This window comes from Pongo pygmaeus, chromosome 5, assembly GCF_028885625.2.
Source record: "Pongo pygmaeus isolate AG05252 chromosome 5, NHGRI_mPonPyg2-v2.0_pri, whole genome shotgun sequence".
In the NCBI taxonomy this organism is placed as follows: Eukaryota; Metazoa; Chordata; class Mammalia; order Primates; family Hominidae; genus Pongo; species Pongo pygmaeus.
Genome location: NC_072378.2, coordinates 20,043,012 through 20,056,781, shown reverse-complemented (window position 1 = coordinate 20,056,781; position 13,770 = coordinate 20,043,012).

Genomic DNA, 13,770 nt, shown 5'->3' with positions numbered 1-13,770 from the left:
CATAAACAGTGTGGTTGATCTCAGCCTGAGAGAGAATCATATCTGGAATCTTCTTTAGCTTCCAGGCCTTGTGGAAGTAGTATGCGTATTAGAGGGGAAGAGAAGTGGGTGGTTCTGAAAACATTTGTTATCCTCGGATGAGAACAGCTAAGCGTCATCTATATTGATGGTCTTCAGGCCCTCAAGTGGCTTTGAGACTGGAGATGAACGTGGCTCTTCTTATTAAAAGACCCAGGTCTGGCGTGGGGTTATAATTTTACCTTTATAGCCCTGGTCATCTCCTTCTATTTGCACGGTTCTTGTCCTACACTGAACAGGAGAGCCCAGGGAAGCTAATGATCCTCATTTGTATCAGTTAGGGTCTCAACCTGCTCTGAAATGTTCTTCATTAGGCTTGTAAGCTGTATTTATTTTCATTACTCTTGTGCTTGCAGGACCGTTTGCTGCTGCCTTTTTCTGTACATTTCTCCCTACAGAGCTCTTCTGCTGTGTGAGAAATGCATCTTCTTATCTCTTCCTGTACCTTTCATTCTGTTTTTTTGTTTGTTTGTTTTTTATTTTTTTGAGATGGAGTCTCACTCTGTCACCCAGGCTAGAGTGCAGTGGCGCGATCTTGGCTCACTGCAAGCTCTGCCTCCCGGGTTCACACCATTCTCCTGCCTCAGCCTCCTGCATAGCTGGGACTACAGGCGCCCACCACCACGCCCGGCTAATTTTTTGTGTTTTTAGTAGCGACGGGGTTTCACCATGTGAGCCAGGATGGTCTCGATCTCCTGACCTCGTGATCCACCCGCCTCGGCCTCCCAAAGTGCTGGGATTACAGGCGTGAGCCACCGCGCCCGGCCTCATTCTGTTTTTCTAGAACACATGGCTGTCCTTATCACTTACATACATGTACTCCCTAGAGCCACATCTGGCCTTAGGATGTTTGGGCCAGAACACCTGTGAGGTCCCTTCTACCTCTGAGGGTGCCCTGTCCACTGTCTTCTACCCATTTTAGTGCATCATCGCAGTGGTCAGCTTCCCATAATTGTTGAAGATTTCAACCTTTAAGCAGGTCTGTTCTATGGGATGAACAACCCAAGCCTACCACAGCTGAGGTAGAGAGAAAATATTTGATTGGAGAAAGGTAAGTTTCCCCTTTTTAGAGCCATCAGACAACTAATAAACAGTCATGAATGTCTTCTAATTTCTCGGTGTGTGTGCAGTCTTTGGCAAAAGAGACATCAACTCAATATGCATAAAAATTAAGGGCACAGTGGCCTTGGAGCTCTGGCTTCACTGGTAGAAAAGAAGAAGTTCGGGATCTAGATGGTGTGTGTTCAGGCTAGGAAAGCTGAGATTCTCCCAGAACCTGGTTAGGAGCACTTACATTAGCATTTCCCATCTCACAGGAAGGTCTCTGTGCTCCTGCGGATCACAAATGCCCCGCTGAGAGCAGCAGCATCACAGAGAACCACTGAGCAGGAAACAGAACTCTCCTTCCAGGTGCCATTGTGAAATACCAAACACATTTGGTATTTACTACAGCCCTCGCTCCCACGTGGTCTTCTCACAGTAACAAGTGTAATTCTGCTAGTAACTGTTTTGGTAAATGAGTCATATTGTAGCAATCTTCATGAATCAAAGATAATTATATTTTTACTCAGCTAGCACTGGTTAAGAAAACTCTCTCATTCTTCAATTAGTTGTCTTTTCACTGTCGTATTTATCTAGAGGCCCTTCCGCATAATTTCAACCTAGTTCCTTGCTCCCTTTTCCCTATCAGTTAACGCCTTTTTGATTTGCATGCCTCCCCACGTTATTGTGTATGTTCTTTATTATTGTTCTTTTTATATATATATACATTCATAGGAAACCACTGTGGCGGATTAAACAAGGCTTGTCTGGAGGGGACAGAGATAACAGTATTCCATAGCTGGGAGAGTTGTTTATAAACTATGACATAAGGTTTTCATTCTACAAAGAGGTTATTGTTCACATCTCATCTGCCTTCTACTAACTTAAAATCTTACTCAGAATGACCATGTGGTTGAAATTGAATTTCCATTTATTACTATTTTTGAGTGTAGGTACCAGAAATTTTGTCAAGAGCTTTAAACGTTTAGTTCCTGACAGGTCACAATGACTTCATAATTAGTGTTTATTTTCTTCATTTTACGGATGAGCAAACTGAAGCTTAAAGGTTAAAGAATTTGCCCAAGGTCACACAGCTGTGACACAACTATTAGAACCTAGTTCTAATTCTAGCATCTCTTATGTACTGCCTACCTCATAACCTTCTTGTCTTAGTTCATTTGTGCTGCTGTAACAAAATATCTCAGACTGGGTAATTTATAATTGGTATGTTAATTTTTCACTGTTCTGGAGGCTGGGAAGTCCAAGATCACGATGCTGGTGGTCTCTGTGTCTGGTGAGGATTGGCTCTCCTCTAAGATAGTGTTTTTTGTAACATCTTCACATGGCAGAAGGGCAAAAAGGGCCCTGTGTAAAGCCTCTTTTATGAGAGCCTTAATTCCATTCATGAGTGAGGAGTCCTCGTGACCTAGTTGCCTCCTAAAGGTCCCGCCTCTTAATACGACTGCAATGGGGATTACATTTCCACCTGTATTTTGGAGGGACACAAGCATTCCAACGATAGCCCTACTTCTACTTACCCAGCATAGTACACTGGGACTTGAAAGTCATTTTTCTGCTCTTGCCCCGTTTCACGGTGGACACAGAATCATCAGACTTCAGATCTTCATCTCTGGAGTCAGCTGTGGTCTGTTCCACGCCATATCGCTGGGGGACAGACAGAGGCTGAGGCAGGAGCAGGCCTCCCCAGCCTCCATGTCTTCATCCACACTTCTTTCCTGAATGTGCCTGGGGACTCCGCAAAATGTGATTTCAGGTCGATTTGTCTCTGAGGCCTTTAAGCTCATATCTTGTGCCCTGCTCTCTTCTGCATGGTCCTTGCCTTTCTAAAAACCCCCCATGGCAGGCCACACTGTCTGGAGATTCCAATGTGTTTGACCTGGGGTGGGGCCCAGGCATCAGGTGGTTCCATTGTGTAGCTCAAGCAGTGCTTCTCAAACTTCAGCGAGCACAGAAATCACCCGGGTTCTGATTCAGCAGGCCAGGTGGGGTCTGAGAGTCTGCATTTCTAACAAGCTTACAGGGGCTGTGAGGCCTGAGAGATTCAAATTCGGTTTTCTGCAGTGTGGCCCAGGCATCAGCATTTTTACTCCCCCTCACCACCCAATGATGTTAATAAGTGGCCCAAGTTGGGAACCCCTGTTGTGGACTCTCCACTTCTGTGTCTCTCCATCAGAAACTGTTGTCAGATGTGTTATATTTCCAGGGCAAAGCATGAACTCCCAAAGTTGGGAGGATTTTTCTGGGTATCCATTCTCTTTAGATTGCTACACCCAACACTGATTCCTATCTAAGACTTGCCTTTTCACCAGACCTTGATCAATGCATGGCTCCAAAAGGCTCAACTGTTTACCTGCTAGGTGACCTTGGGCAAATCTGCCCACCATGCTGGACCTCAGTTTCCTCATTGTCAGTAAGAGAGAGTTGAAACAAATGCTAATAATTTCTCTCAGGCACTCTGGGTTATACCAGAACAGGGCACCATCCTTCTCCGAGGGAAGATTCATGATTGTTGCTGCTTTGGGAAGGTGGGGGTGTGAGGGTGTTAGAGCTCATTGTGTGGATGGGAGGACAGGTTGGAGGAGGAGGTGGTGGCTGCCGGCTGGGCCTCCCTTCCAGCTGGGGATCCTTCACCCCGTCACACAGCCAGCTTGGAAATAGACCAAGGAAAGCCTCAAAGCCACTCCCAGGACAATCACTTGGACCTCAAGGAATAGCTGCCATGGAATATTACAGCAGAAAAAGACCCGTCAGCTCCTCCATCATTCTCCAAGGTGATATTAACATGAGGGCATCTGCAAAGAAGCCTCTTTACTCGCTTCACCATCTGGGAGCCGCCCTGGCTGCATCAATTCTTCCCCTTGAAACCAGCAAGCCGGCGGATGGATGTGACTGCATGGCTTCCAGGGAATTCGCTGAGTATCTTTCATGTCAGTGATATCTGTGAGAAACAGGAAACTGTTTTCCCATCTCATTCACATAATAGATAAGATGAGAAATTAGCTGCTGGATGAGCAACCTGGGGGCTGTTCATTTTGTCACAATAAATAAGGCTCTGCTCATGCTGGCGCTGCCTACTAGCACATTTCCTGGTGCACGTGTGCATGCGGCACTTTCTCATTTCAGACCCTCCCAGCCTCATCCTCAGTGATGGCTCCTGTTCTGTTTTTTTTTTCCCTCTGACCCTGCTAAAGGTTTCCCCAACCCAGAGACCTCTGAATCTGTGGAGTTTTGTGGCCACTTAACGCTTTGCCTCTGAGCAACCACAGGGACCCCCTTCCCCAGAACACCTTCCCCACACCTCTACCCTATGATGATCTGCAACCTTGCACCTTAGGTGCAGTTCAGGCACCAGCTCATCGCCGGCATCACCGGGTGCCTGTTAGAAACGCAAACCCTGTGGCCCCGGCTCAGACTTCCCGAATCAGAATCAACATTTTAACAAGGTTTCCAGGTTGATTCATTCCTGCGCAATTAAACTTTGAAGAGTGCAAAGCTCTGGTCTAAAAGAGCTAACATGGATTTTGTAATGCTCTGATGAGGCACTGGAAAGCGAGCATTTTGCCTGACATTTGGGACTTCTGGTGCCACCCCACCTCCAAGCCATTGTCTCAGTACACACTGTGATCAGCCAGGTGACTGCTCTGGGCTTCCAACACACCAGGAAAATGAAGGGGCAGTGACTGAGTCTGTGGATGTGGCAAGGGATATTGTGACTAGTGTCCGTGTCCATACATGCCCTGATGTTTTAGGAGGGAAGGCACTCTGATCTGCTCTCACAGAGAAGGAGGGGATAGGGATTTGCTTTAACGTTCCACTTCCCCTAGACTGACTTCTTTAATAATGCGCTTAATGCTGTAAGAAACTGACGGGGTCTAGGATGTGAAGAAAATGAGAACGTGGATTAACGTGACATTCAAGTTAAAGGTGAGGGTTTCTTGCTGCATGCAAATATTAAAGATAAATATTGTGTCAGTTTCTGAGGGCTGCCATAACAAGGTGGCACCAACTGGCTGGTACTGGGTGGCTTAAATAACAGAAATGTATTGTCTTCTAGTTCTGGAGGCCAGAAGCCCAGGATCAAGGTGTCAGCAGGGTTGGTTTTTCCTGGGGCCTCTCCACTTGGCTTGTAGATGCCGTCTTCTCCCTGTGTCCTCATATGGTCTTCTCTCTGTGTGTGTTTCTGTCCTCATCTCTTCTTCTTACAAGGACACCACTCATACTGGATTAGGGCCCATTCTATTGACTTCATTTTAATTTATTTATTACCTCTTTAAAGAGAAGAGTTGGTTCCTTTTGAAGACTCCGAGGGAGAATCTGTTCCATGCCCCTCTCCTCGCTTCTGCAAAGACCCTATGTCCAAATAAGGTCACATTCTGAAGTATGAGGGGTCAGGACTCCAACATCTTTTTGCTGTGAGGCAGAGAAGCATAGTTTAGTCTGTAACAGACATGAATTTAAGGATTTCACGTGAACTGCACCTGATGTTGCTGAGAGAAGGGAACTTTTGTTTCTCACTCCTCCCTCCTTTTGGAAATTCTGGGATCAGGAAAGGGTGGGGGTGGGGGGGTGTAGTCAAGAGCACAGCACACTGGCAGCGCAGCTGGAAGAAAAAAGTGTAGCCAAGACAGGGCTTTGTGTTGTTGTTGTTTAATGTTTAGAAAACTAAAAAAAGGGAAATCAATTATGGGGCCTACCTGAATTTTATTTCCTCACCAAAAACCAAATTACTCAGCAAACTTATCGCTTGCTATTGCAGGCTTTGGTATTAAAGAAAACAATCAGGCGGGCAGGATTAATCTCTGACAGCTGCCTTATCTTTAACTTGCACCTTTGTTATTTTCTGATGAGCTTCTCCTTTTTTGCTGCCACGTTGTACCATACCTCACTGGTTCCTTTCATTTTATCATCAGGCAAGAGCGGAGGACCTTTCAGTTTATTAAAAAACCTTTATTTGTGAAGAACAAAGAGGGGGGAAAAAGGCAAACAATGAGGTCAGACAATCTCCTTCCTGCCAGGAGTCACTCACCTGTTATTTAGAGTGTTATCAGTTAGGGGGAGACTTGCATTCTGGAAAATGAGGCTCTGACAGGCTACTCGGTTACACACACACACACACACACACACACCTGACAGGCTACTCGGTTACACACACACACACACACACGCCCCTGAGATCTGACTGGCACACATCAACCTCCACGAAAGGTCCCTGACTAACAAAAATGCAATATTTTCTTTTGTTTCTAAGCTTCCAAAAAAGGGGTCTTACAAGCCTGCCCCTTTTTCTATCCCCTAGCCCTCCCCACTTTCTCTTTCAATGTAACCCAGGCTTCCCACAAAGCAGCAAGCCCGGGCCATGAGTGGCCACATAACTCTGACTCCTATCAGCTGGGAATAACTTTGTTGTCTGTCAGGGGAGCTCTTGTATCTTGGATGCACCTTGCTGCTGAGTTTTGTTTTGGAGATCAGTGGGCAGGCAATGGTTTTTGGTGCATGCTGATTGATTTGTTTAGTAGGGCAAGGCATGTGCATGGTTATCTGTTATACGGCTGCACCTGCTGCTTTGACATGGCTCCTGGAATTAGAAAGAACCCTGCAAACTCCCTAATCTTCCATGCCTCAGTTTCCTCTTGTCCCAGAGAGGCTTTCACAAGATGGTGTTTAAGATTCCTCTCGTTTTCGAGTGCTCTGGCTCCTTCACCCATTGACTTTTTGCTTTCAGATAAGGGAATGATTAAGAATCACCACCATATTTGCCATTAATTGGTAGCATATCCTTGAGCAAGTCACTTAAACCTCTCTGAGAGTTGGAAGACACGCTAAGGCCTTGTGAGGATTTATGGATATATAACTTGTATGTTGATCTATTGTTCTGCATCACACAACACATCAAAGAAGCTGGAAGTTCAGGTTAAACTTACTGCTGCCAGCCGGGCACTGTGGCTCATGCCTGTAATCCCACTGTGTCCGTAATTGTGTTTTTGGTCTCACTGACTTCAAGAATGAAGCCACGGACCCTCACAGTGAGTATTACAGTTTTTAAACACAGCGTGTCCTGTGTAAAATTGGTTTCTTCTGATGTTCAGATGTGTTCGGAGTTTCTTCTTTCTGGTTGCTTCATAGTCCACACTGGATCAGGAATGAAGCTGCAGAAACCTTCCTGGTGAGTATTGCAGCCCAATAAAGGCAGTGTGCGCCCAAAGAATAAACAGCATTAAACACTCATTGCAAAAAGCAAACAAAAATAAAAACAAAAACCGAAAAACAAAAAGCAAAACAAAACTTCCACGGTGAGAAACAAGACCGCAGCGAGTTACCGCTGCTACTGCTAGCTTGGGCAGCCTGCTTTTATTCTCCTATCTGGCCCCACCCACATACTGCTGATTGGTCCATTTTACAGAGAGCTGATTGGTCTGTTTTAGGGAGAGCTGATTGGTCCGTTTTGACAGGGTGCTGATTGGTGCGTTTACAATCCCTGAGCTAGACACTAAAGTTCTCCATGTCCCCACTAGATTAGCTAGATAGAGAGTGTGGATTGGTGTATTTACAAACCCTGCGCTAGACACAGAGTGCTGATTGGTGCATTTACAAACCCTGGGCTAGATACACAGTGCTGATTGGTGTATTTACAATCCCCTAGCTAGACATAAAGGTTCTCCAAGCCCCCACCAGACTCAGAAGCCCAGCTGGCTTCACCCTGTGGATGCCGCACCAGGCCGCAGGTGGAGCTGCCTGCCAGTCCCGTGTGCGCGGTGCGCCCACACTTCTCAGTCTTTGGGTGGTCCATGGGACTGGGCGCTGTAGAGTAGGGGGCGGCGATCGTAGGGGAGGCTCGGGCCACGCAGGAGCCCAGGGCAGTGGAGGGAGGAGGCTGAGGCATGGCGGGCTGCAGGTCCGAAGTCCTGCCCCGCAGGGAGGCAGCTAAGGCCTGGCGAGAAATTGAGCGCAGCGATGGCGGGCCAGCACTGCTGGGGGACCCGGGGCACCCTCCGCAGCTGCTGGCTCGGGTGCTAAGTCCCTCATTGCCCCGGCGGCCGGCTGCACTGAGTGCGGGGCCAGCCAAGCCCACGCCCACCCGGAGATCCTGCTGGCCCGAAAGTGCCGCGCGCGGCCCCGGTTCCCGCCCGCGCCTCTCCCTCCACACCTCCCCGCAAGCTGAGGGAGCCGGCTGTGGCTTCAGCTAGCCCAGAAAGAGGCTCCCACAGTGCAGCGGCAGGCTGAAGGGCTCAAGTGCGGCCAGAGTGGTTGTTGAGGCTGAGGAGGCGCCAAGAGCGGGCGAGGGCTGCCAGCATGCTGTCACCTCCCACCAGCACTTTGGGAGGCCGGGGTAGGTGGATCACCTGAGGTCAGTTTGAGACCAGCCTGACTAACATGGAGTATCCCATCTCTACTAAAAATACAAAATTAGGTGTGGTGGCACATACCTGTAATTCCAGCTACTGAGGAGGCTGAGGCAGGAGAATCACTTGAACCCGGGAGAAGAGATTGTGGTGAGCTAAGATCACGCCATTGCACTCCAGCTGGGGCAACAAGAATGAAACTCTATCTCAAAAACAAACAAAAAACAAAACAAAGAAACTACTGCTGCCTTCCATGAGGTAGGCAAGGTGGATTAGTTTTTATTGCTGTGTAACAGAGGACTACACACTTAACCACGCTTTCTGAAGGTCAGAAGCCCAGGCTGGGTCTTCTACTCATACTCTTACCAGGCTGCTATCAAGGTGTCAGCTGAGGCTATAAGCTCATCTGAAGCTCAGGGTCATCTTCCAAGCACATCCCAAGGCTGGGGAATGCTCTTAGTTGCCAGAAGTTGCGTGCAGTTCCTTGTCGTGGGGTCTCTCTAGGTGGGTCCCAACACGGCATGCATTTCCCTCCAGGCCAGTGGGGGAAACTGTCTCTGATGCTTCACCTTTTTAAAGGTTCGCATGATTAAGCCAGGCCCACCTAGGAGAATCTCCCTTTTGCCTGGGGTGATATCACTCATATTCACAGGTTCCCCCATGTTCAAGGAGGAGGAAATGATACAGATGCAGGCATAGACATCAGGAGGTGGGGGTCTTGGGATTCATCTGAGAAGCCCACCTACCACAAAAGTTTCCAAATTCTCTATTAACGTAACTCTAGGGTCCACGATCCCACTCGACCAGTCTTAAAACTTTTCCCATATTAGTTCAGAGGTGGGGCAGATCCATCTGGGGTTGGAAGCTCTGACTTACCTGTTTGCTCTGATTTCTCTGCTTACCCCACTGAAAAACTGGAGAATCAATGGTATGGTTTGCCTAATGACTACTTGGAAAGACCTTGAGTGTGTTGTAGTGCAATGGGGGACAGTGGCAAAGCCTGTGGGAAGGGCCATTAGTTGAGTGGAAGAAGATACACAACTGGGTAGAGCCAGGGATGTTGGGGAAGCCAGCATGATGCTGCCAGTCTGCTACTTTGCACTTAACTGGATTTAGTAACCTTGAACCCTACTGCCTCCTCAATTTTTTTTTTTTGAATTTAATTTCCTGTGTAACCAATCCCAATTTAGAAGCCAAAATCAAGCCTTCCAGTTTTTGACCTTGTTTCCTGTTGTTTTGTCTCTATTTCACTCCAGATCCTAATCTTAGAGGCTCTGACCTCCCTGGTAACCTTACCCAGATTCTGAATTTCTCCCTTGTTAATATCTGATTCTATCTTTGAGTCTGGGCTGGGCCCTGGCTGTTGTACAGTTCGCTTTGGTAACTCAGTGAGAGAAGCCCAATCCCTTCCCTTAACAACGATACTTGGGCACTTTCCCTCTCCTTGGCCGTGCCAAGCTCTGATGTACACCCTAATTCTCCTGTCTCCTCTTCCCTGCTTCGCTCTCTCCTTTTCTTCATGACTCTGAAGAATCTTTAGGAAGTGAGTTTGAAAAAGCCTGGAAGGATGCTAGCTTCTCAGCTTAACATGCTTCTGTAAACTCTTGTGAACTTGCTCATAGCATGTGGGCTGAGATCAAGAGTGCTATCCTCTCTCTGGGGACTGAGGTCCTATCCTTCTCAAGAGGATAGGGCTCAGGATGTAATGATAGAGGTCTTTTCCAGCCCCGAGAGAGTCGGCTGCTTTCTCCCTGTCACACACACGCACGTGTGTGCACACACACACAGAGACAATTGAAACCACAATGAGGCCACACTTCACACCCATGATGATGGTTATTATTAAAACAACAACTGTGGAAAATGAGCAGTGTTGGTGGGTATGTGGAGAAATTGGATCTCTCATGCATTGCTGGTAAGAATGTAAAATGGTGCAGCCACTCTGGAAAGCAGTGTCACAGTACTTCAAAAAGCTAAATATAGAATTATCATATGATCCAGCAATTCCACTGCTAGGTATATGCTAAAGGAATTGAAATCAGAGACACAGCAGATACTTGTACTCTAATGTTCATAGCAGCATTATTCACAAGAGCCAAAAGGTAGAACCAACTTAAATTTATCTATTGATAGATGACTAGATAAACAAAATGAGGTATATACACACAATGAAATAGTATTCAGCTTTAAAAAGAAAAGACATATGCTTCAACATGGATGAAACTGGAAAACATTATGCTAAGTAAAATAAGCCAGACACAGAAGGACAAATGCGTATAATACCGCTTATATGAGCTACCTAGAGTAGCCAAATCCACAGAAGCAGAAAATAGAATGATGATTTCCAGGACTCAAGGGAGGGAGAATAGGGAGTTATAATTAAAGGGGTTCAGAGTTTCTGTTGAGGATGATTAAAAAGTTCTGGAGATGGACAGTACTGTTGGTTGTACAACATTGTCAGAGTATTTAATGCCAATGAATCATATGTCAAAATGGTTAAAATGGAAAATGTGTTATAGATACTTTACTACAATAAAAATAAACACACAAACATGTTTACTTGTGTGCTTTGAAAGCTCACAATAAATGGATTATATAGTATATTACAGAGATACAGACATCTTTTATGGAAAAATGCCATGTTTTAGTTCACGATAACCTGTCAAGATGAGAAAAGTTGACGGGAGAACATCAAAGTGTGTAAAGAATTCTTTCCAGCTAGATGGCACCATATGCGGTTATATCTATTGCATGTTTAATAATTAAATACAAAAGCAGCATTCTAAATAAAAACATCATGCTCTGTATTTTTATAATCAACTTTTCGAAAGTGGTAATAGTTTATTTTTCATGCTAAGAATTGCATATCCTGCTCTTTTATTATGGAATATGTTTAAAGGGATATAAAAGTGACATGGAAAGGAAAGATAAAATAAACTGGGCTCATTAGCTCAGAGAAGGAAAGGTTAAGGTCAGCCATTCAGTGTGGGTGAAAGGGCCCAGGGTTGGGAGGCAGATTTGGGCTTTGGTTGTGCACCAACCAGTTTTATGGTGTTTTAGCAAGTCATTTAACTTTTGGGGGCCTCAGTTTTCTCTTATATGTCTGTTACACAAAATAAGAGGGGTTGTACTAGAGTCATTCATTCATTCCCTGCATATTCACTGAGCATCTGCTTTGAATGAGGTACTCTGCTAGGGCATCCGTGTCCACTGGAGAGGATAGGAGGACCTGGCCCTGGCCATGCTGAAGCTCACAGCTTGATATGTCATCCTGCTGTTCTCCAAGGTGCCTTGCTGGTCTCTGGTTTTCTCATCTGTTTTCATCTTGTGAGCACATAGGGCTTCCTTCCTTCCGTCTGGCACTGAATTGCACTTGCCAAATAGCCCCTGTGAGTGTGTCATCACCCCACAGACTGTGAATCCCAGAGGGCTGGAGGCCATGTCTTGGACCATCTTCAGCTAACGGTGTACATTACACAAAATATGTGCTCACTAAATGTCTTCCTGGCTTATATTTCTAATTGTGAAAGTAATACAGTGATCAATTGGAAAACAGTGGATAACAGAAAAGCATCAGGCCTAGATGGAGGCTATTGCTGTAGTCCAGGAGAAATGATGGGGCCTGAACTAGGGCGGTGAGCGAGGAGAAGACGGATGCTGGGGGGAATGACACTTGGCAGGTGGAATTGGCCGGACCTGGAACCTTAAGAGCTGCCAGATGGGGACTCGGCAGGCGAAGCTGCTGGCCACACCCACAGGGCTGGGGTGTGCGGAGCATCTTGGCCAGTGGGTGGGGCCCACTGTGAGGGAGTAAGAGGCAGGTGGCAGGTGGAAGCACTGGCAGCTGGTGGGCGTCAGGAGATGCAGGGCTGTGGAGGGTGGGGTGAAACACAAGAAGTGAGGGGACAGGCCATGTGCGTCACCCTGGGCCCGAGTTAGCTCCTGGAGGACCGGCAGCAGATGGGAGGGCCGCTAGGGTGGAACGGGGTCAAATTCCCTCATGGGGCTGGCAGAGTGAGTCAAGGACCAGGCTCGGGAGAACAGTGTAACAGGTAGGTCGTTAAGGCAGGGATCAGGAAAGGAGGCATCGTATCAGACCTGGGTACAGTGTGGGGACTTGGTAAGAGAGAAAAAGCAGAGTCAAGAATAAAACAGGGTTTGATGTTTATTCAGTTCTCCCCTGAGTCAGTAACGATCAACCATGTACCTAGTATGTGCCACACATGCTGCTGGACCAGAGGGAGGTGCGGAAGGGAAGAGGTGATAAGACAGGAAGATCCCTAGCTCTGTAGAGCCTGCATCCTAGCGAGAGGGACCAGGTAGATGGAGTAAGAGTGTGTGTGTGTGTGTGTGTGTGTGTGTGTGTGTGTGTGTAGGAAGTGAATACTGAAGGTCTGAGATACAAAGTTATTAAAGATTTTACAACAAATTATTTTTACTAAGGACAGGAGAAACTTCCAGAGTCTGGGTTTTGACAAATTAGAATTGTGAACAAGTGGGGTTAGATGTGAGTACCAGAAGCTGGCAGGCCATCACAGTGAGTGACTGAAAGACAAGTGTGTGTGTTTGTGTGTATGTGTGTGCACATGTGCTCCTGCAGAGGTTAGGATTGGAAAGAGAAGGGAAAGGATGGATGGAGGGAGAGAGAGAGTCACCAGTACCCAGCTCAATAAACAGCACACCCCCAGCCCCTTCTTGCTCCCTCTGGCCACAGCCCCTCCTCAGAGTCACCACCGCCCTTGCTTTCGACAAGCCTGGGTTAGTTTGGCCTGTTTGCGGACTTATAAATGGAATCGCTGGATGCTATTTTAAAGTTGTTTCCAAAGCTATTTTGAAACTTTTTCCAAAATGACACATTAACTTAGAAAGACGGAAACAAAGAGATAAATGAAGACATGCTGTTGAAAGCCATGATGGTTCATCTATAAAAATGGCTGCTGATAATCAGTTGTTCCAAAGTGTCTTTAAATTAAGGGAGAAACCTATCACGTGGCATCTAGCTCTGGAGGTACGTCTGTCTTTAGAAAGCTCATCCCGGGCTGGACATGGTGGCTCACTTCTGTAATCCCAACACTTTGGGAGGCCGAGGCGGGCAGATCATGATGTCAGGAGTTCGAGACCAGCCTGACCAACATGGTGAAACCCCGTCTCTACTAAAAATACAAAAATTAGCTGGGCATGGTGGCACACACCTGTAATCCCAGCTACTTGGGAGGCTGAGGCAGGAGAATTGCTTGAACCTGGGAGGCGGAGGTTGCAGTGAGCTGAGATTGCGCCACTGCACTCCAGC